Source organism: Anabrus simplex, chromosome 3 (genome assembly GCF_040414725.1).
Source record: "Anabrus simplex isolate iqAnaSimp1 chromosome 3, ASM4041472v1, whole genome shotgun sequence".
NCBI lineage: Eukaryota > Metazoa > Arthropoda > Insecta > Orthoptera > Tettigoniidae > Anabrus > Anabrus simplex.
In genome coordinates, this window is record NC_090267.1 from 225162635 (window position 1) to 225183862 (window position 21228).

General features: G+C 37.9%; 1 protein-coding gene across 2 annotated transcripts in view; it reads left to right on the forward strand.

The window, feature by feature from the left end:
• Window positions 1-17949, forward strand: part of Vps24 (vacuolar protein sorting 24) — a 95391-nt gene extending 77442 nt beyond the window's left edge. Inside the window, exon 8 of one of the 2 annotated variants that reach the window (XM_067144294.2) lies at window positions 17366-17949. The gene's annotated coding sequence lies outside the window, so the exon portion shown is untranslated. The remainder of the gene's footprint in view (window positions 1-17365) is intronic. The other variant, XM_067144293.2, reaches the window with a different exon arrangement.
• The last annotated feature ends 3279 nt before the right edge of the window (window positions 17950-21228 follow it).

Below are 21228 nucleotides of genomic sequence, written 5' to 3' on the forward strand. Positions count from 1 at the left end.
CTGTTCAGTCTGAATCCTGCCTGCTCCACTGCGATTTTCTCGAGGATCTCGGAGCCAATTCTATTGAGAGGGAGCCTTTCTAGTAATTTATATGTCACACTAAGCAGGGCAATAGGTTGATAGTTTTCTGGTTCATCGCTGGCTTTGCCTTTCTTCAAGATGGCTATGAACTTTGTTTTTTTGAATAGCTTTGGCAATTGCTCACTCTGTAGGATGTTCGTGAAGAAGGTGGACAACCATACTCTAGCTCTATCTCCACAATGAGAAAATAACAACTGATAGTGCCTTTTGAAGCATTCTATATCACCTTGGTGTAGAGACTGGATCATACTTGTGACATGTGCAGGTAAAAGCTGAATAATAATGTCACTACATGCAGATCACCTCCATTGGGGGTGTGCCTGAAAAGAGCTGCACCACCTTGGGATGAGGACCCGAGTTTACTTTTACCATCCTGCAGACACTATAAATGTGTAGGTGCATAATCGATTAACAACACTGCTTTTCTGGGAAGGTTTATTGACAGCAAAAAAAAAAAAAAAAAAAAAAAAACTCAACACTGGGACAAATTGAATCGGTTATTTGAGAAACCACACATGTCCATTTTTGGACAAAATGGGTTTAGTGCATATATGTGAACATTATATGTATTCGCATCTTTCATAGAGAAATCATACATGTCTGCCTAATTTCAAGGGTTTTACTGGGACCTTGATAATCGTGTTTATTTGAGTAAGCACACATGTCCAGGACATGAGTTGTTTCTCAATTAAACATTTCTGGTGGCAACCATATCAACTAATGACAATGGTCTCTATAATTGTCGCTGTTAGACAGCTGTTGTTGTAGTTCATCATGGAAGAAGCGAATGTTGATATGGACGTTAAAGGAAGGAAAAAGGGACCTAAATAAGTAGAGTACAACTGTGAGATTATAAAGAGAGCTCGCGTTAAGGGCTTACAATATGAAAACTGGAAAGGGGAAATAGTGCAAGAAAGACATCGTGGGGAAGCATGCAAGTAAGTATACACAACATAACCTAAATTATTAACTTGAATGTTTGACTGTCTCAGCTTCTAGATGTGTTTATTGACGTTTAGCTTGGTCTATGATTTAACAGATGTGCAAATCAGTGCTGCTTGAGGATTACTGAGGAGCAACAATGGGAAGTGTTCAACAAATTCAGAAGTTTTGACACTAAGAATGAACAGGACGCATATTTACACAGCCTGATGGAAGTTGTCCCAATACAGAGAAGAAGGCCACGTGTTATGGATGGAGGTAAATCAAAAAGTCAAGGATCAAATATAGGATATCAACGTCATCTTCAGGACAGTACGTAGTATGTAAGTCTGCATTTATTGGTATACATGGTATCACTCCAAATCGTGTCTGTAGACTGGCTAACCTACTAGCTTCAGGAAAATCCCCTATTGATAAACGCAGAAAATGTGTACCTGATAATGTTATCAGTGGAGAGATAACAAGTGCAGTCATGGACCATATAGCTTCTTTTCCATATAAGGAAGCCCACTACTCCGGGAAAGACTATAAGTATTTAGATGAGGAACTTAATGTCAAGCAGATGTTTGAACTTTTCAAGGATATGCATCCTGATACAAAAGTTAAGTATCACTATTATCGCAAAGTGTTCCTAGAACGGTTCTCTCTGTAATTCGGACGACCTCAAGTTGACGTCTGTGGTGATTGTGAAGGATTAAATATTAAGATTAAAAGTAAAAGTCTTAATGCAAATGCTAAACGTGTGGCACTAGCTGAGCTCCAGATTCACAAGCGTAAATCTAACAAGTTTTATGGGAAAGTGAAAGACGTGGAAGTGTTAATGCAGACAAGGAATGATATAGCAGCTATTAGTATTGATTACATGAAGAATCTCCACCTACCCACCATTCTTGTTCAGGAGTCATTTTACCTTCGGCAGCTCATACTTAATATTTTTTGTATACATGATCACAGAACAGGAAAAGCAACTTTTTTCGTGTACCATGAAGTTGTTGGGACTAAAAGCCCAAACGAGGTTTGTTCATTTATTATACAATACCTTGAAAGTGTTCCACATGACGTGAGGGAATTACATGTGTTTTTCGATGCTTGTGGTGCACAAAATAAAAACCACACAGTCCTACGAATGTGGCTAACACTGACAGGCCAAGGTTGGTTCAATGTCATACACCACTATTTCCCTATACGAGGTCACTCGTTCATGTCTTGCGACCGAGATTTCAGTGTCATCAAAAGGAAGGTGAGGAGGACCAACAGAATTTATTTGCGAAGGATTATGTTGAACTAATAATAATATCGAGCAAAAAAATCAATTTACAGTCATTATGGTGGAAACCTCTGATAATATACTGCAGTTCAAAACATGGTGGCCCCAGTTCTACAAGAAAAATACTATTTCCGTAGAATTGTGTGGTAAGCATTTAGGTAGAGAACATAAAGTACCTTTCCAAATAAGCAAATTTCGTCATTTTACCTTCAAGAGTGACATTAATGGATCAGTAATTGCAAGGCCCTACATTGACATTGTGGCAAGTCATACATTTCGGCTGTCCGCAACATCTTCAGTGCCATCATTACCCACTGTGAAAGCATACCCAAAAGGCCATCTCCCAATCAATGAGCAAAAAATTGAAGATGTGAAGAAGTTACATAGATATTTACCCGATGAGGATGAAATCAACAGCTCCTACGACAAGATTTTCTCCTGGTCTACTATTAATAGGCAGGACACATCTGAGGACCTTGACTAAAAGGCATGTCAAGACATTCTCTTGGCTTTGTTGTTAACAGCGAAGATGTCCCTAAGTAACTATAATAATATTGTTAAGATGGACAATGTTAGAAAATGTTTTGAATTTTTGAATGTAAAGTTGTTGTATGAAGGGAAATTTAAAGATGTAACTTTATTATATATTAAAAGTGTGATAGTAGTGTGCTTAAATGTTTGTAAGCATTAACCCATTGCCTTGCAATGACGGAAATATCCGTCATTGTCCGCGGGTTGCCATAAATGCAATGACGGAAATTTCCGTCCACCCTCTTTATTGCTTTGTTGAGGTTTCCAAGGATACATATCGATATTTCTTTGCAATCCCAACATGAGATGGCGACTACTGTGTGTGAGTCTGTGATATCCGTAGTAGATAATGGTGTAAGATGCAGTGAAAAATGTGGCAAATGCAGAAGAGTAGTTAAAAATGGGATTCTGTGTCGTAAGTGTGATGAATGGTACCATTTTCGTTGTGCAAATATTGTAAATAGGACTGATATTGAAGAAAGTGAGTGGCTGTGTCCCGAGTGTAAACAAACTGATAGTGAGGCAGAACAACAAGAAAGAGAGAGACTCACGAAACTATAAGATTTTAGGAGTGCTACAAGAGGACTTATGCGCACTGAAACATGAAAATGAAAGCTTAAAGGACAGAATAAAGAAACTGGAAGATAAAGAAGACATTGGAGAAGAAAGATCGCCGTGGACAGAAGTGACGCGTGGCCATTTTAGGCCTAATGTTAAACATATGGGAGAAACTTTGTACAACTTAAAACCGGGAAAAAACTCTTTGCAGTGCCAAAATAGATTTCAGTTACTTCAGCAAGTTCCAGAAGAAGACACACCAAGTTTTCCAAATAATTTTAAATCCAGTGGAGGTAACCTACAGTAGAAGAAAACCAACCGAAAGTCAAGATCGCCAAAGATTCATCTCTACGCAGACAGTCAAGGGCGGGGTATGGCAGAAGGCATCAAGGATGAGCTGCTGAATCCAGAGACTGAGGCTTTAGGGCTAATAAAACCAGGTGCCAAAACTGAAGACGTACTTTCAAGGTGTGATCCTGTGTTAGAGAAGGACAATTATGTGGTGATTGTGAGTGGTACAAATGACATTGCTGCAAATGAAGGTGAGGAACTATTTACGACTCTCAGAGGTAAGATTTTCAAACTACCTGACTCAATAGTAATTGTAGTAAATGTGCCACCCAGGTATGACCTTTTAGAGGACTCATCTGTGAACAAAGCTCTACATGATGTAAATATAAAAATCAGGAGATTATGTAAGAGTTTTAGAAATGTCTATGTAGTAGATACTTTAGGTCTTGGCAGGCTAATGTTCACTAGACATGGGTTACATCTAAATGGTAATGGAAAAGCAACTCTCTGTAGACAAATTGCTACAATTATCAACAGAGATTTGCAAACTAATCTGTACTTAAGAAAACCCATACCACTAAACTGGCACATACAGGGAAACTTGCCAGAAATCTCAGACCCTTAAATCAAGATCTATGTACAAGGATCTGGGTTCCAGGGAAGTTCTCAACTCATGAGTCAAACGTTACCCAGTTGCAACAGTCAAGTTTTAGGGAGGAAGGAGGTCTGAGATTGCTCTTGGTAAACAGTCAGAGTGTAGTAAATAAACAGTTAAAATTCGGTACATTGATGGAATCTTATGAGACGGATGTGGTGATAGGAGTGGAATCGTGGTTGAGAGAAGGGGTGGGTAATACAGAAGTATTTCCAGAAGGGTATACAGTCTATCGTAGAGACCGAGGAGATAAAAAGGGAGGAGGGGTATTTATTCTGGTGAAGGAAACTTATTGTTCGCATGAATGGTTTACTGATGAAAGGGATGAAATATTAGGGATAAAATTAGTTTGTCATAATATGAAGGAGGTGGGAATTATAGGAACATATAGGCCTGGAAGAGAGGAAAGAGACATGGAAATATTTGAGAAAATAATAGATTATACTCATAAAAACAATAATGATACGGTAATAATTGGGGGAGATCTAAACTTTCCTGAAGTTGAATGGAATGGAGCTGCAAGTGAAGCCCATGAACAGAAACTGACAAATAAGTTAATTTGGGAGGGAGGATTTACACAAGTAGTACAAGAACCAACTCGTCTCAATAACTTGCTAGATGTATTCTTGGTTAAACCATGGGAAATTGTTGATAAAACTGAGGTAATTGAAGGAATAGGTGACCATAAGGCTGTAATAATGGATGTAGGACTCGTACCAAAAATGCATAATAAGAGGGTACAAAAGACAAGAAATTATACAGAAAAACTAAAGTTGATGAATTTGGGACTTACCTTAAATCACAATTCAGTTGTTGGATAAGTGAAGGGAATAATGTGGATACACTTTGGGCTAAATTTAAAGGAATCATTTGGGAAGGAGAGAAGAGATTTGTACCTGTTAAGAAGGGTAAAATGACCTCAGACCCTGTTTATTACACAAGGGAAATAAGAAAATTAAAAAGAAAATGTAGAATAGTAAACAGGAAAATAAAAGAAGGTAGGGAGAATAGAGAAACTAGAAAACAGCTAATGAGGGAACTGAATAGAGTGAAAAAGGAAGCAAAAGAGAATTATATGAATGGCATTCTTCAAGAGGGTAATGACCACAAAGGGAAATGGAAAAAGCTGTATTCATATATTAGGAATCAAAAAGGAAAAGGAATCCAAATTCCTACAATGGTGGGAGAAGGGGGTGAACACTATTTAACAGATACTGAGGAAGCAAACCTCTTTAGTAGGGAATTCCGAGATTCAGTAGAAGATTGTCAGGACTTGGAAACCGTAACAGGAGATAGAGAGGGAGAGACACAGAGGGGAAACAAGAAGGTTCTCATTCACAAATGAAGATATTTTCAGAGAAATCCAACTGCTTCAGCAAGGAAAAGCAGCAGGAAGTGATCAAATTACTGGGGAGGTATTAAAGACAATGGGGTGGTATATAGTGCCTTATTTAAAATTTCTCTTTGACTATGTCATAAATAATAGTGTGATACCAAAGGAATGGAAGGAATCTATAATAATACCAATTTATAAAGGAAAGGGTGATAAAAGGAAACCAGAGAACTACAGACCAATCAGCCTGACCAGTATAGTTTGTAAAATACTGGAGAGTTTAATAGCAAAGTACATCAGAGGGATATGTGATGATAAAAATTGGTTCACGAGGAGCCAGTATGGATTTAGAAAGAAATTTTCTTGCGAGGCACAACTGGTGGGATTTCAGCAGGACATATCAGATCAGTTAGATTCAGGAGGCCAGTTAGATTGCATAGCCATAGATCTTTCCAAAGCCTTTGATAGAGTGGAACATGGAATATTATTAAAGAAATTGGAGGGAATAGGATTGGACGTAAGTGTTACGTTGGATAAGAACATTTCTAAATTCAAGGGTTCAGAAAGTCAAAGTAGGAAATAATATATCACAGGAAGAGAAAGTTTGGAAGGGAATTGCACAGGGTAGTATAATCGGTCCGTTACTTTTCTTAATATGCGCAAATGATTTAGGGAACAATATAACATCGAAAATAAGATTGTATGCAGATGACATAATTGTTTATAGGGAAATAAATAACATTGAGGATTGTTCAGAATTACAAAGGGACCTTGACAGTATCCAAGAATGGGTTGAAGAAAATAATATGAAAATTACTGGAGGCAAATCAACTGTTACAACATTTACAAACAGGAGCTTTAAAACTGAATTTGAATATACTTTGGATGAGGTAGTTATCCCTAAAGATGGCAAGTGCAAATACTTAGGTGTGAGATTTGAAAGTAACTTGCACTGGAAGGGTCATGTTGATGACATTGTTGGGAAAGCATACAGATCGTTACATGTCATAATGAGGCTACTTAAAGGATGCAACAAAGAATTAAAAGAAAAAAGTTACTTAAGTATGGTTCGTCCATTATTGGAATATGCAAACAGTGTTTGGGATCCTCACCAAGAATACCTAATAAAAGAACTAGATGGTGTGCAGAGGAAAGCAGCAAGGTTTTTGACAGGGGATTTCAGGAGAAAGAGTAGTGTATCAGAAATGTTAAAGGAACTTGGGTGGGAAACTTTAAGTAAGAGAAGGGAGAAAACTAGACTTATAGGATTATATAGAGCCTATACAGGAGAAGAAGCATGGGGAGATATCCGTGAGAGGCTTCGGTTGGAAAATAATTATATTGGTAGAACTGACCACAAGTACAAAATTAGAAGGAATTTTAGCGGAAGCGATTGGGGTAAATTTTCTTTCATTGGGAAGGGCGTGAAGGAGTGGAACAGTTTACCAGGGGTAGTGTTTGATCCTTTTCCAAAATCTGTACAGATATTCAAGAAGAGAATAAACAACAACAGAGATAATAAATTAAATGTTAGAGGGCATTCGACCAGTGCAGGATATTGTAAATAATAAATGTGTGTGATTAAATTAATTCCATCCCCTGGTCTAAGGAGTTTGGACAGCCCAAGTAGGGGACTGCCTGTAGGGGTGAAGTACAGTGGAGACTTCGAGGGCCCTGGGACTGCTACGGTAGCTGTGAAGGCCCTTCAGGAACTCTGAAAAGTGGTGGCAAAAGGGGCTCTGGTTAAGACGCAGCAGGTCGTTATGCTACTTAGGTTCCAAAATGGGTAAAATATAAATATGTAAATAAATTCAATGTTAATTTAAATCTTATACCAGTTGTATAGTATTATCAGAAGTAATTTCACATACCGTACTGTATATGAGTTGACTATGTTTGTAAGATATTATAAGTAGAATTTTGTAAACAATATAAATTTATTAAGGATGATGTGTGTGTTTAATAGAAAAAATTATTAGCGTAAATTGTATAATATTGTATTCTAGGAAAATTTTCTTTGTCTCCTGTTAATTTAAAATTTAGTGCTTGACAATAATGTATTTTAGTGTACCATTTGCCACCGAGGTAGACACCTCATTTGCAAATAAAGAGATTTTGATTTGATTTTGATTTGAACATGTCTACGAGATGTTGGTAATCTATTTCAGCTATCTTTGCCCTTCAGCTACGTATTTCGCCGCCAAAGAGTCTAAATACAATCGAGTAAATTGCCGCGTAAAGCTTTAGTGAAGGTAAAGTCAACGTTATGGCCGACTCGGATGAAGCTCGAATATTACGTTTTTTTGGAGGAAAGCGATGTCAGTGATGGTTTTCCCGATGAAAGTGATACTGAATTACCTTCGAGTAATTCCAAAGAATTAGATGACATTATTGAAGAAAATGAAGACTGGGATGCAGGTGGGCGTGTGCATAACCTAGAAAACTGAACGTGTACAAAAATAGACCATGTACCAAATAATATGTGGTGTAATCTTGCTACAACAGAGTTCAGTTCTCCAAGCCCCATAGTTTTTCTTCTGCTGAAAGAAGGTATTGATCCAGTTTGTCAGCCTTGTATTTATTATTATTATTATTATTATTATTATTATTATTATTATTATTATTATTATTATTTCGTTGTGCCTGACTAATGAGCGCAATTAAACTTATTTAGCTGATGTCGTTGCCTTTTCCTTCTCCCAAAATCTCTTCATCTTCTCACTGTGGCTTTTCTTGTGAGGTCTGCTATGACTGCAGAGGAAAAAATCCCAAGGGAAAGAACAGGGGTGAATCCCACTATGAATGTGATAAGTGTAAGGTGACATTACATGTATATGAGTATTTTAAGATCTACCACACTGTGTTGAACTATTGTTAGAATGTGAACTGTGTTTCATTGTGTTAACTTGCTGTAGCAAAAGTGTTCTCTTTTAAGCCAGATTAAATCGCAATCAATGTATATTTATTTTCAAGAAAAATTGCAGTTCAATGGGTTAAATAACCTCATTTTGTTATGTTTTTGCAAGCAAGAGTTCTTTTATTTGAGAAATCACACATGTCCAGTGATTTTCAGTCCCATATCACTTTTGTTTGAAAACTTTTTTTTTTTTTAATTGACCAGAATTATTACAAAAGATGTGATAAATAATTGGTATAAAAACTAGACACAAATTCCAAACATTAGAAGCTGTAGGCATTTTTTTCCACTTTTCTCAAAACTAGTAGTAGTGGACATGTGTGCTCAAATAACCAATTCAATTCATCTCTAAACTATTTACTGAACAAGGCAGTAGACATACAAGAATGTTTTTTTTTCTGTTTCAGTAAAATATCTTTCAAAGCCCTAGGATTTTTTAGATTTTCCTATGCGCATAGGCTGCAGTTGGTGAGTTTCAGGGGCATTACTGAAGAACCAAACTTTCACTCTTTGTTTTTTCATTTTGTGCCCAGGTGCACTCTTTTAATTTCTTGAAGCAAGTGATTTTTTGGATAACATTTTAAAATTCAAACCTGTCTCATCCACATTGAAAATGTGGTCTTTACTGTATCCTTGCAGAAATTCATCGATTTTAGTTTTGAAAATGTCTTCAGCATCAATATCGGCAGATAACCTTTCCCCACAAGCATTTACTTGATGCATGCCGTACCTATTTTTTTCTTTTCTAGCCACCCTGCAACAAGCCCTTTACCCTCCTCGCCTATCAGTTCGGATAACATCTTGGCTTTTTCTTGAATAACTGGTCCTGATAATGCGACTCCCTTTTCTCTTTGTTGCTTGAATCATGTTATCATTGCCTCATTTATTTTATCATTTTTGACAGGTCTTCATAGTTTTCTTGTTAGGCATTTTTAGTGCATGATCTTCAAACTTATTTTTTGTTTTCACCCAGTCAGAAACTGAGGAAACACCAACACATATTCTTCTGCTGTTTACATTTTCACACTCACGATGCTTTGTGAATATGTTTCCTATGACTAAGTAGCCCAATCTTGGCATGAAACGTATGTGACGTATGCATTACTATAACCGTATTCTTAAAACGAGAGAGATATCTGAATTGTATGATTTACAGTAAAACCTCGTTAATTCGAAATCGTTGGAGTGCAAAAATCGGACTTCGAATTACATTATTTCGAATTGACCGCCAACACATACTTTGGAAATGCCAACCCTTGCGGCGTCGCAATATATTCTAAGACCCGTTACTGCATGCACCTTGATTCACAGCAAGTACAGTGGAGACAATACACGACACACTATGAGATATCGAGGGACAGTGATTAGAGCTCTGTCTAGCGGAGTGACCTGGAGTTACTGATTCTGTCATAAGAGCACGTGTATTTGTTTGTGAAGTTTTTGGCGTTATTTATGCATTTTCATTAAGTTGACATAAGTAAATAGTAGCGTGTGTCATTCCTTTATATCTCCTGTCAATATGAGTGGAAAGACGTGTCCTGTGTTTGGCTGCAATAATTATGAAGTGCAGAAGGATTTGCGGTCTTTCTTCCGTTTTCCTCGTGGCAAGAAAATTTAAGTAAACACTGTGTTTGCATATATATTCTTCCAGTTACAAAGATATTTTTATAGTACTTCCTAAACTTCTGACCTGTGTGACCCATATTTTAACTGGGTTAAAATAGAATTTATTTTATTGTATTAGTGCAGCAGTTAACCTTCAATACCGATGTGGTGTTGTAGGTGTAGTCTGTGGGTTTCTTATTTAATTCAGGGATATGCATATGTGTTTGTGGATGGTTGTGTTCCAAAGTTACCCCATTTGGAATGCCGTAATGCATTGTCAAGAACTGAGGAAAATATGGGTGATTTAAGAAATGTACATATTTTGTTGAAACAATATGATGATGCAAATTTGCTTTACCCTAATGTAATGGCAAGTATTGCTATAGGGAAATTTTGAATGTTTTTGCAGCTAAATTTATAGATTTTCCTTTTTTCTGGTAGTGGGCTTCAAGTTAAAAGGAAAATTGTCCAGCTCTTAAATGTAAATTCATTGAATTACGTGTGTAAGGAATGTGCCGATATTTTTATTGACAACTGTCCTAATGTGATGATACAAAGCTTTTAAATGAGAAAAAAGACAAATCTAGCTGTGAAAGTTCAGGCAGGTATGCTAAAGCTTAAAAAGTAATGCATAAATGAAAGATCAAGCCCTTTCACAGCAGTCCATTTCACATCTTGATTATATGTCTAATTTCAGTCTTTAAATAATAACATGTTAAATAATTCTTCATTCATTTATCCAGAATTGCTTTAGCAACTTTTAAGTTAATATTTTAGTGACACTTTCTTTCTAGACGTAATTTATTTATCCATTTCCGTATTTACATTTCCATTGATATTTGAATTTACACGGCCGACTTGATGTGTCGCTCTAACTAGCTCCTTGCCGGCCTTGACAATCGGGTCCACGCACTGTAATCGGAGTAGTTAGACAGCTCGACACGTGGCGCTGGCAGCCTATTTGATGTAGAAATGCATACTTCTTTACGGGAGAGATATTGACTTTGATTGCGGATTTATCGTAATTTAGAGTTATGGAGAATGTTACATGGGGTAATACTGTTAAAATGATTAATCTTAAAGGATACTTTTGTTGATATGTGCCAAAATAACGTCGTGAAATGAAACTGTGGAGAGATGGAGTAGTCCAGCTGACGTTCTGATATTGACTCTGATTTTCAATTTATCTTAATTTAGGGAATAAAAGAGTATGTTACATTGACTAATACTGTTAAAATGATTAATCCTAAAGGCTACTTTCATTGATATGTGCCAAAATAACGTCGTAAAATGAAACTGCGGAGAGTTGGAGTAGATACCTCAAATATTATTATAATATTTATAGATCCACCTGTTCAGTACAATACAATATAAGATGGAGTAGTCCAACTGACGTTCCTTAACTGTGAGGAATAATAGTAATCGCTTTTATTATCATGGCATTTAGATACGTAGCAGAACTTACCACAATACTTTTGTCTTCTGATGTTAACCTTGAGATTAAGAGTCATTTTTCAATTAGAGTTTTAAAATTCTCCAAGGGTTGCTCTCAGAAAAAGGACTGGACAAAACATAAAAATCCTACTTTTTCCTATATTCGTTGGATGGATAATATAAGTATTTTGACTCAAACATGTTTAAATTTTAATTTCCATATGTATAGTTTCAGATTACATTTCATTCATATCTTTCATTAGAATTTTAAATACCGGACAAGTTGGCCGTGCGGTTAGGGGCATGCAGCTGTGAGCTTGCATCCGGGAGATAGTGAGTTCGAACCCCACTGTCAGCAGCCCTGAAGATGGTTTTCCATGGTTTCTCTTTCTCACATCAGGCTGTACCTTAATTAAGGCCACGGCCGATTCCTTCCCACTCCTAGCCATTTCCTATCCCACTGTCGCCATAAGACCTTTCTGTGTGGGTGTGACGTAAAACAAACAGCAAAAAAAGAAGGAGAAGAATTTTAAACAAAAATTCACCGAGAGAAAAATATTTTGAGTAAATACATTGTAAACTGCTCATTGCTCAGGTAACAACACTTCATATGTTGGCTTTACCGTCATAACAGTAATGGTTCATACTTGTCATTGTTTTAATGTTAAAGTTCAGATTATCTTAGATAAAAATGTGTTGTGTTGCTGTCATATGGCAAATATGACTCCGCCTAAAGGATTATTCAATGAAAAAATTTAGGGGTATAATATACGTGATTAGCTGCCACCCCCGGAGGCCCGGGTTCAATTCCTGGCCCTGCCAGGAAATTTCCAAAGCGGTAAGAGGGCTGGAACGGGATCCACTCAGCCTTGGGAGGTCAGCTGAGTAGAGGGGGGGATCGATTCCCACCTCGGCCATCCTCGAAGTAGTTTTCCATAGTTTCCCACTTTTCCTCCAGGCAAATGCGGGGATGGTACCTAACTTAAGGCCACAGCTGCTTCCTTCCCTCTTCCTTGTCTATCCCTTCCAACCTTCCCATCCCCAACACAAGGCTCCTGTTCAGCATAGCAGGTGAGGTCACCTGGGCGAGGTACTGGTCATCCTTCCCACTTGTATCCCTCAACCCAAAGTCTCACGCTCCAGGACACTACCCTTGAAGTGGTAGAGGTGGGATCCCTTGCTGAGTCCGAGGGAAAAGCCAACCCTGGAGGGGTAAACATATTAAGAAAGAAAGAAGATAAATACCTTAAATGGAAATGGAAAACTAAGATGAAAGTGCTAACTCTTTGAGCCACTCCGTAGTTTTGTCCTGGTCTACAAATAATTTGTGAAATAGGAAGTAAACTCATGTTCTCATCCCGAGGTGATGCAGCTCTTTCGAGGCACACCCCCATTGGACATGGGCTGCATGAACCATTTCAACCACATACCAGCCCTCATGCCATTCTTAAATTTCTGGCATTACCAGGAATCGAACCTGGGCCCCCGAGGATGGCAGCTAATAACACTAACCGTTACACTACTGAGGTGGACATTCATGAAATGATAGTGTCCCTTTGCTCTTTTTCTCCTGTTCTAAATACAGAAAGACACACAGCAATACATATTCAAATATTTCCAAACACAGGTAAAGAAAAGTAAATCACTACACCATTAAAAAACAAATTAGCACATAAATTAAAATTCTTGTTTAGGACGAAGATACAGCGAGAAAACACTTTGAGCCATTCATTACATTTGTTTTTGTTTGCTGAAAATTTCTGGTCGAAGTACAGAAAGGTGCACAATAATGTCACAAATTCAAAGAGTTATAAACACAATTTTAAAAATACAATCACCACACAAAATTAAACTCACTAGTGCATAACTATCAGCTCAAATTATCAAGCCAACAAGCATCTTATTGCGAACACATTGCCAACATTTACGACAGCAAAACAATATAAATAAAACTGGAAATGCGGCAGTATGGTGAAATTTTTCAATTACAGCTTTATGCTGGGTTTCACAAGCAATTGTCAAGGCCGGTATAAGTAGCGCAGCGAGGGATCCTGTCGGCCATGGAATTTAGCGTGAATTTTCAGGTCACCCCACTAGGAGTGCCACTTGCAAATTGTCTCCCATTTTAACAAGGCTAAATGCAGGAGTGTCGCGTATTGTCTCTACTGTATTTGTTCACAGTTTAAAGCTCTCAAATGCCATGTAAAAAAAAAATGATTTCCAAAATGTATCCAATAAGGTGCATTTACAGTATTCAAATAACTCACCGGCAAACATAACCTCATGCAATTAAATCAAAAGAAAGAAAACATGATTCAGAGATGAGGAGAAATCTATACTGGCTAGCCTGTGCAAGTGTTTTATTCATTGGATTACTGTACTGTACGCATTTTAGATGCCTTATGCTTGCACGGAAAGTACCCGATGCCCTTAAAACAACGCGGGATATCGAACTTTCCTATGACGAGGGGAGAAAGTCTCTTGCTTCCGTCCACATTACAACAACAGTACAGTGACTATACTTGCACGATTTCCCGCCATGTAACTTCTAGAACCCTTCGATGCGTGCAATCGCCTTGATTCTCAGTTTAAACTTTTCAAATGCCATGGAAAACACTATTTCAGAAATTTATCCAACAAGGTGCATTTACATTGTTCAAATAATGCACTTGTATAAAACAATAACTAACATAACCTCACGCAACGAAAGGAAGAAAAACACGATTCAAAGACGAGGAAAAATTATGCTGGCTCCCCTGTGAAAATGCTTTATATTTTGAATTACTGTACTGTCTGTGCATTTTAAAATGCCTTGTACTGGCATGGAAAGTGCCCAACGCCCTTAAAACATCGTGGCTTTTCGAACTTTCCTATGACACGGAAAGGAAGTCTCTTGCTTCCATGTGCACAGCATATCAACACAGTACATTTCCCGGCTGGCAATTATCTCCTTTAAAACCATAAGTCCGTCCTGCCTCAGGCAATGCAGTTTCATCTGCGTTGACAGTATTGTTTGGTGCATACGAATTGATTGTAGGCTGTAAGCCACGCTTTTTCACCAACTGTCAGCATCGCCAGTGTTTGCGGATTCTACCTTTTTGCACACTGTCTGCTACGTGATATTGTGGCGTTCCTTAAAACGCCCAATACAAAATGATTACAATTCCGCTTGAACAAAGCAGATAGAAAGCACACTGTCGACGCGCTGAAGTAGGTGAAAGTTCGCAAAGTTACCCCTTCACGTTCCGGAAGATGCGTTCTTTCATGATGCGGAGAAATTTTAAATTTAAATTACTCTGTAAAATACTTTTTATTTTCAAAATGTAAAGGCAGTTTTGAATTAAAAGTCTGAATTTCGGTAACGGGACCGCCATTGTTCTTTGAATTGCAAATTATCCGTATTTCAAATTAAACGATTTAAATAACATGCATAACCGTACCTCATATTTCCGGGAACGAAAGCTGCTTCGAATTAGGCGAGATTTTGAATTAACCAATTTCGAATTATCAAGGTTCTACTGTATTGTGATTTTCAGAAGTTCATGTTGAAGTTCAAGAACTTACGATGTAGGGCCTGTCTGTGTTTTCTTTCTTTCTTGTGCTTGAATGTTGTTGTTCTTGCTTTTGGAGTAAAAATGGGGAAACCACAAAAAACACTCTTCAGTTCTGCCAAAAGTGGGGTTCAAATTCACCATCTCCTGAATGCGAGCTCACAGCGACATAACCAGTCACTCGGTTTCTTCTGCATTTTCATGTTTCTCCTTGTCTCTTCTTTCTGGTGCTTCCTCTTCCCGCACTGACCTATCATTGTGCTTATTTTACATCCCCTTTCATTACAAAGACACACTCAAATATTTTAAGAAATGGCAGTCTTATAGAATACTCACTCTTGATCAATCTATGTAAAGCAATTAAAGAAACTGAATATGAACATAATACAAGGGCCATTTTAAAACAGAGCACATTTTTCAAATGGTACAATGCTTGTTGACATTAACAAAATAAAACTAGAGTAAGTTAGAAAGTCATTGGCGTGGTTTCTTGTCTTCTTCTTTCTTTCAGGATTCTGCAGCTGTTGATCGAGAGAAACATGATGTGGATGGAACTTATGTATAACAGTTTACATTTTCACACTCACGACGCTTTGTGAATGTTTCCTGTGACTGCATGAAAAGTTAATGTTGAAGTTAAAAAACTTACGATGTAGGGCCTGTCTGTGTTTTCCTTCTTTCTTTCTTTCTTTCTTTCTTTCTTTGTTTCTTGTCAGCTTACTGTCAAAAATGATAAAATAAATGAGGCAATGATTTTATGATTCACGCAGCAGAGAGAGAAGGGAGTCATTATCAGGACTAGTTATTCAAGAAAAAGCAAAGATGTTATCTGAACTGATGGGCGAGGAGAGTAAAGAGTTTGTTGCAGGGTGGCTAGAAAAGAAAAAGTAGGTACGGTGAGCATCAAGTAAATGTATAACATGGGCTGTTATAATTTGAACATTGTAAATACCGATACTTCTCTGCTCCATTAATTTGCTTAGTTACAAGGCTATGATGTCCTTATGTTTTTTTTCCGTTACAGTACACTGATTGCATTGTGAATTCCTTGTCAGTTACTTTGTGATTGCTCAAGACGTAGGACTTGAGGGAAGATGGTATTTATTAATGCTGAAAAAGCTGATATGTTAATGCTGTATGGAGAATGTATGAGAATGCTGCTCATCTCATGCTCTGTACATGGAACGATATCCCAATAAACGTCATCCATCTCGACAATTTTATGTGAACTTCTTCAACCAACTACTTGAAATTGGAAGTGTAACACCTAGTAAGCGTAACAGAAACAAATGAGGGACTGGAGAAGAGGGTAAAATTAACGTTCTAGCTGCTGTTGCCGTAGATCCACGTTAGTTCTCGTGCAATAAACAAGAAAGTGGCATGAGTCAGCATACTATGCGTTCTCCACTGTTATACATAAGTTCCATCCATATCGTGTTTCTCTCCATCAACAGCTGCAGGGAAACAATTTTGAGAATCATGTTAACTTCTGTACAGGGCATTAAGACAAGATACACCAGATTTATTGCATACCTTCTCTTGTGATGAAGCAACATTTACAAATCATGGCCAAGTAAGCCACCAAAACATCCACTTTTGGCCTGCGAACAATCCCCAGTGGCTTCGTCAGTGGAACGTCAACGTCCGTGAGGTTTAAAATGTGTGGTGTGGAATAGCGAACCATCATCTCATAGGCCCTTTTTTCATAGAAAGAACACTGTATTCTCAAAATAGCTCAACCTTTTCATTCTCATTTTCATATTATTTATCTATGTAGCTAATGATAATATCAACTTGGATTCGGGGACAGGGGTTCGATCCCCACTGTTAGCATCCCTGAAGGTGATTTTCCTCAGTTTCCCATTGTCACACCAGGAACATGCTGGGGCTGTACCTTAATTAAGGCCATGGTTGCTTCCTTCCTGCTCCTAGCCCTTTCTGTTCCCATCGTCGCCATAAGACCTATCTGTGTCGGTGCGACGTAAAGCCAGTTGTAAAAGTAAAATAAAAAGTATTTTATAATTCTGCTGTTTGTGAGTAAAAGTAAGGATAAAGAAAGAGGGTGTTCTGATCTTGCATTTGTATTATGTTACATACAACACTTTGGTATGAGAGTGTGGTTTTTAAGTGACATTCATTCCATGATTCCCATTCCTGCTGTTTCCAAAATACTGTATGAAGATGACTCTTTCTGTTGCAGTTTGGCACTCCAGGTATCTGCTACCAGTGATTTTGTGGTTGAGGATCTCAAGCTCTGCCCATCATTGAAGTGCTTAACTGCTGCCTTAATTTTGCTTAACAGATTTTAGTCCTTACATCAGATTGATCCTGTTGTCATTAGAAAAACAATCCTTCTTCTGACCAGCTAGCTGGTTCTAGTGTCCTGCAATATGTATATACGTACAGCTTTCTTTTGAGGAGATATCGAACTGGTTCCTGGGTTGAACCATCTTTTCTGAGATTGTTAACAAGATAAGAAAGTATTTATTTCTCAAGTGTATTTAATTTGTTGGATGTAAAATAAAGTGTATATACAGTCTATCTTAGGAATGGAAAACATATGTATCCTGTATAAAAATGCTGCATTCCGTGTGCAGGAAGAATTATCTGAACTAATTGAAATTTGTGATTTCTTATTTATGTGGAGTAACCTGTAACCTGTGAGGTAAAATCATTCTGTATTTTTAAAGATGCATTGGACTCACAAACCACATTTTAGTACTTGTTTTCGTTTGTAAAGGAAAGACTCACTAAAATGAAAATATTGATTTATACCTTCTAAAACGTTTCTTTTGGTGCATCTGTTTTATTTTTCTTCTTGATTTTGTTGTGCTAGTGATTTCTGTCAGGTTTTTATTTTGTATACCGTATTTTCTCACGTAATTAACGCACTCTTTAGGCGAAAACATTGGGTGCGTAAATTATTCAAGGAATTCAGATATTTAAAAGAATTATTTACAATTCATTTACATTTAAAAGATACATCAAATATAATATAAAGACAGTTGGTTCAACTCATACTGGGCGAGTTGGCCGTGTGGTTAGGAGCGCGCAGCTGTGAGCTCGCATCCGGGAAATAGTGGGTTCGAACCCCATTGTCGGCAGCCCTGAAGATGGTTTTCTGTGGTTTCCCATTTTCACACCAGGCAAATGCTGGGGCTGTTCCTTAATTAAGGCCACGGCCGCTTCCTTCCCATTCCTAGGCCTTTTCTGTTCCATCGTCGCCTTAAGACCTATCTGTGTCGGTGCGACGTAAAGCAACTAGCAAAAAGGTTCAACTCATGTACGGTTATCGTCATTTGGTGTAAAATTCCGGCTTGAGATTTTTTCTGAAGAGTCAATTAGGGTACATCAGGTAAGTTGGACATGTGGGTTTGAAGTACCGACACTGGAAAATATTCTTCCCGTTACGAGCTGACAATACGACCTGAAGTGAAATAAACATGGACTAAAAAATTACACTGGGCATCGAAGCAGGGACCCTGCTAGATTTCCCCAAGCCATTCATATCCAATCTTGTACGAGTGATGTGTCCATTCACCCTTTTTTCTTGGATACGAACGTGGATCCGTCACGAAAATTTTACTTTAGGCATTTTTTTGTTTTAGAACAATGTGGGATGCAAGCTTTCTGCCATCAGCTGTTACAGCAAGCATTGCAGTACATTGTTGTTTTTCGCTTCTGATAGCATGTACACTCGATGTCCCTTTCTTATCAATTGTTTGACTTTGTGGCATATGTAAACTGATTGGCATCTAACCTGTGGTTGCTATTTGGGAGATCAAATATTCCTTCACTTTACGCTTCTCAATCATATAATTTTTTTTTTGCTAGGGGCTTTACGTCGCACCAACACAGATAGGTCTTATGGCGACAATGGGATGGGATAGGCCTAGGAAGGTACAGCTCCAGCATTTGCCTGGTGAGAAAATGGGAAACCACGGAAAACCATCTTCAGGGCTGCCGACAATGGGGTTCGAACCCACCATCTCCAGGATGCAAGCTCACAGCCGGGCACCTCTACGCGCACGGCGAACTTGCCCGGTAATCTTAATCATAAGTTATGAGTTTCATTATGATCCATATTGACAACTGATCACTATCAAAGGATAGAGAAGGGTCCACCTATTCAATACCATAAGCTTGTATATTGTCTTATAAAACTGGGACTAGTTTTGACCCCATATATATTGAGTCATCTTCAGCCACGCTACAATTGGAAGACATGTGCACACACATATAACCAATAATAAATTAAGCACTTTGGTATGCCACAATTTACACTTGGATGTGTTGTGTTGTTTGGACTTCATCAATGTTTCAAATTAAGATTGTAAATTGTGGCATACCAAAGTGTTTAATTTATTATTGCTTATATGTGTGTGTGTTGTGAGATGAATCTTCTTCAGCTGCAGTCGCTTAAGTGCGGCCAGTATCCAGTATTCGGGAGATAGTAGGTTCGAACCCCACTGTCGGCAGCCCTGAAGATGGTTTTCCGTGGTTTTCCATTTTCACACCACGCAAATGCTGGGGCTGTACCTTAATTAAGGCCACGGCCGCTTCCTTCCCACTCCTAGCCCTTCCCTGTCCCATCGTCGCCATAAGACCTATCTGTGTCGGTGTGACGTAAAGCAAATGGAAAAAAAAAAAAAAAAAAAAAAAAAAAAAGATGAATCTTCATAGCAAGTTTTTACAACCGGATGCCCTTCGCGATGTCAACCTCATCATATGAGTTAATGAGACGAATTGAATGATGTGATATATGATAGTAGGGGAAGGGAGAAGGTGAAACCTGGTGCTGGCACATTGCCTACTCCTGTCGAATAGCACCAAGAGATTTTCTCAAGGCTTAACATCCCCATCTGATGGGGGAATCACCGTCAGGGGCATATACCTTCACCCCATATGAACACTGCAAAGTGTTTTGGGATTGAATTCAGGCTCTTGGCACTCAATGTGATGATTAGAAATTGTATACCACTACCTCTCCTACCCTGCTAACCAATATTCTGATGATGATTGTTTTTTCTTAGTGATCATGGCCACCATGTGGGCTTAAACCTCTTTCAGAGTATTTACCCCTATTCCCAAAAATATCAGTATCTCTCAATTCTCCCAAATATTGAGGTACTGAAAGTGTAGAAAACTCAATCCAATTCCAGCACAAGACAGACAGCTTCTTTGTGAATCTGTGAGCTTGCATTCAGGAGATGGTGATTTCAAATCCCACCTTCGGCAGGCTTGAAGATGGCTTTCCGTGGTTCCCCATTTTCCTAGCACTTTCCCATCCTTGCTTTGCCGAAAACCTTATATGTGTTAGTGCAACGTGAAACTACTAGAGTGGGGAAAAACATCGGACAGCTTCTAAGGTGAAAAGGAAGGATATCTAACCAGATGTTTTTACAAGTTTTAAGAATATTGATGTATGTGACCTGTTGCGTGGAAAGGGATCCAAAGTTGGCAATGGAAATTTTACAGTAGAGCTGAACATCAATGTCTGGGGAGTAAAAATTGCATTTCATGTTTTGACTTCTTGCGCTACCTGTGGATAGTTATGCAGCAGTTGAGTCTTTGCACTTGATGTCGTGAAAATTTTGTACGGTTGGTAAGAAAATTAGTGAAAGCTGTAATTGTGTTTTTCTCAAAATACAATTTTCTTAATAGTAACAGTCAATAATTAATGTATTCTGAAGTATTGCACACCTAGAAGCATGAACTCTGTTTTTAAAATACTCAGTATCTTATGACAATTTTCCAGCTACAAAAATCAAAAAAATGAAAAATTCTACTTTAGGTCCTGTGCAATGGGTCACATATAGTGAAATCTAAGCAAAACAGAGCCCAGATATACTTGAATTCATAGTATTTTAATTTACTTCTTCCTACTTAGAAAAACACACACATGAAGTGGGTTTGTAAAAGTCCATAATTTTAAGAAAAGAAAGCAAAAATCTTTACCAATGAGCTCAATAGAATACTCATTTTGTTGCAGGCTTTATTTAGAACCCAAGTACGATATAGTATATGTCAGAGCAGATCAGCTAAAGATCCAAACAGACTGGT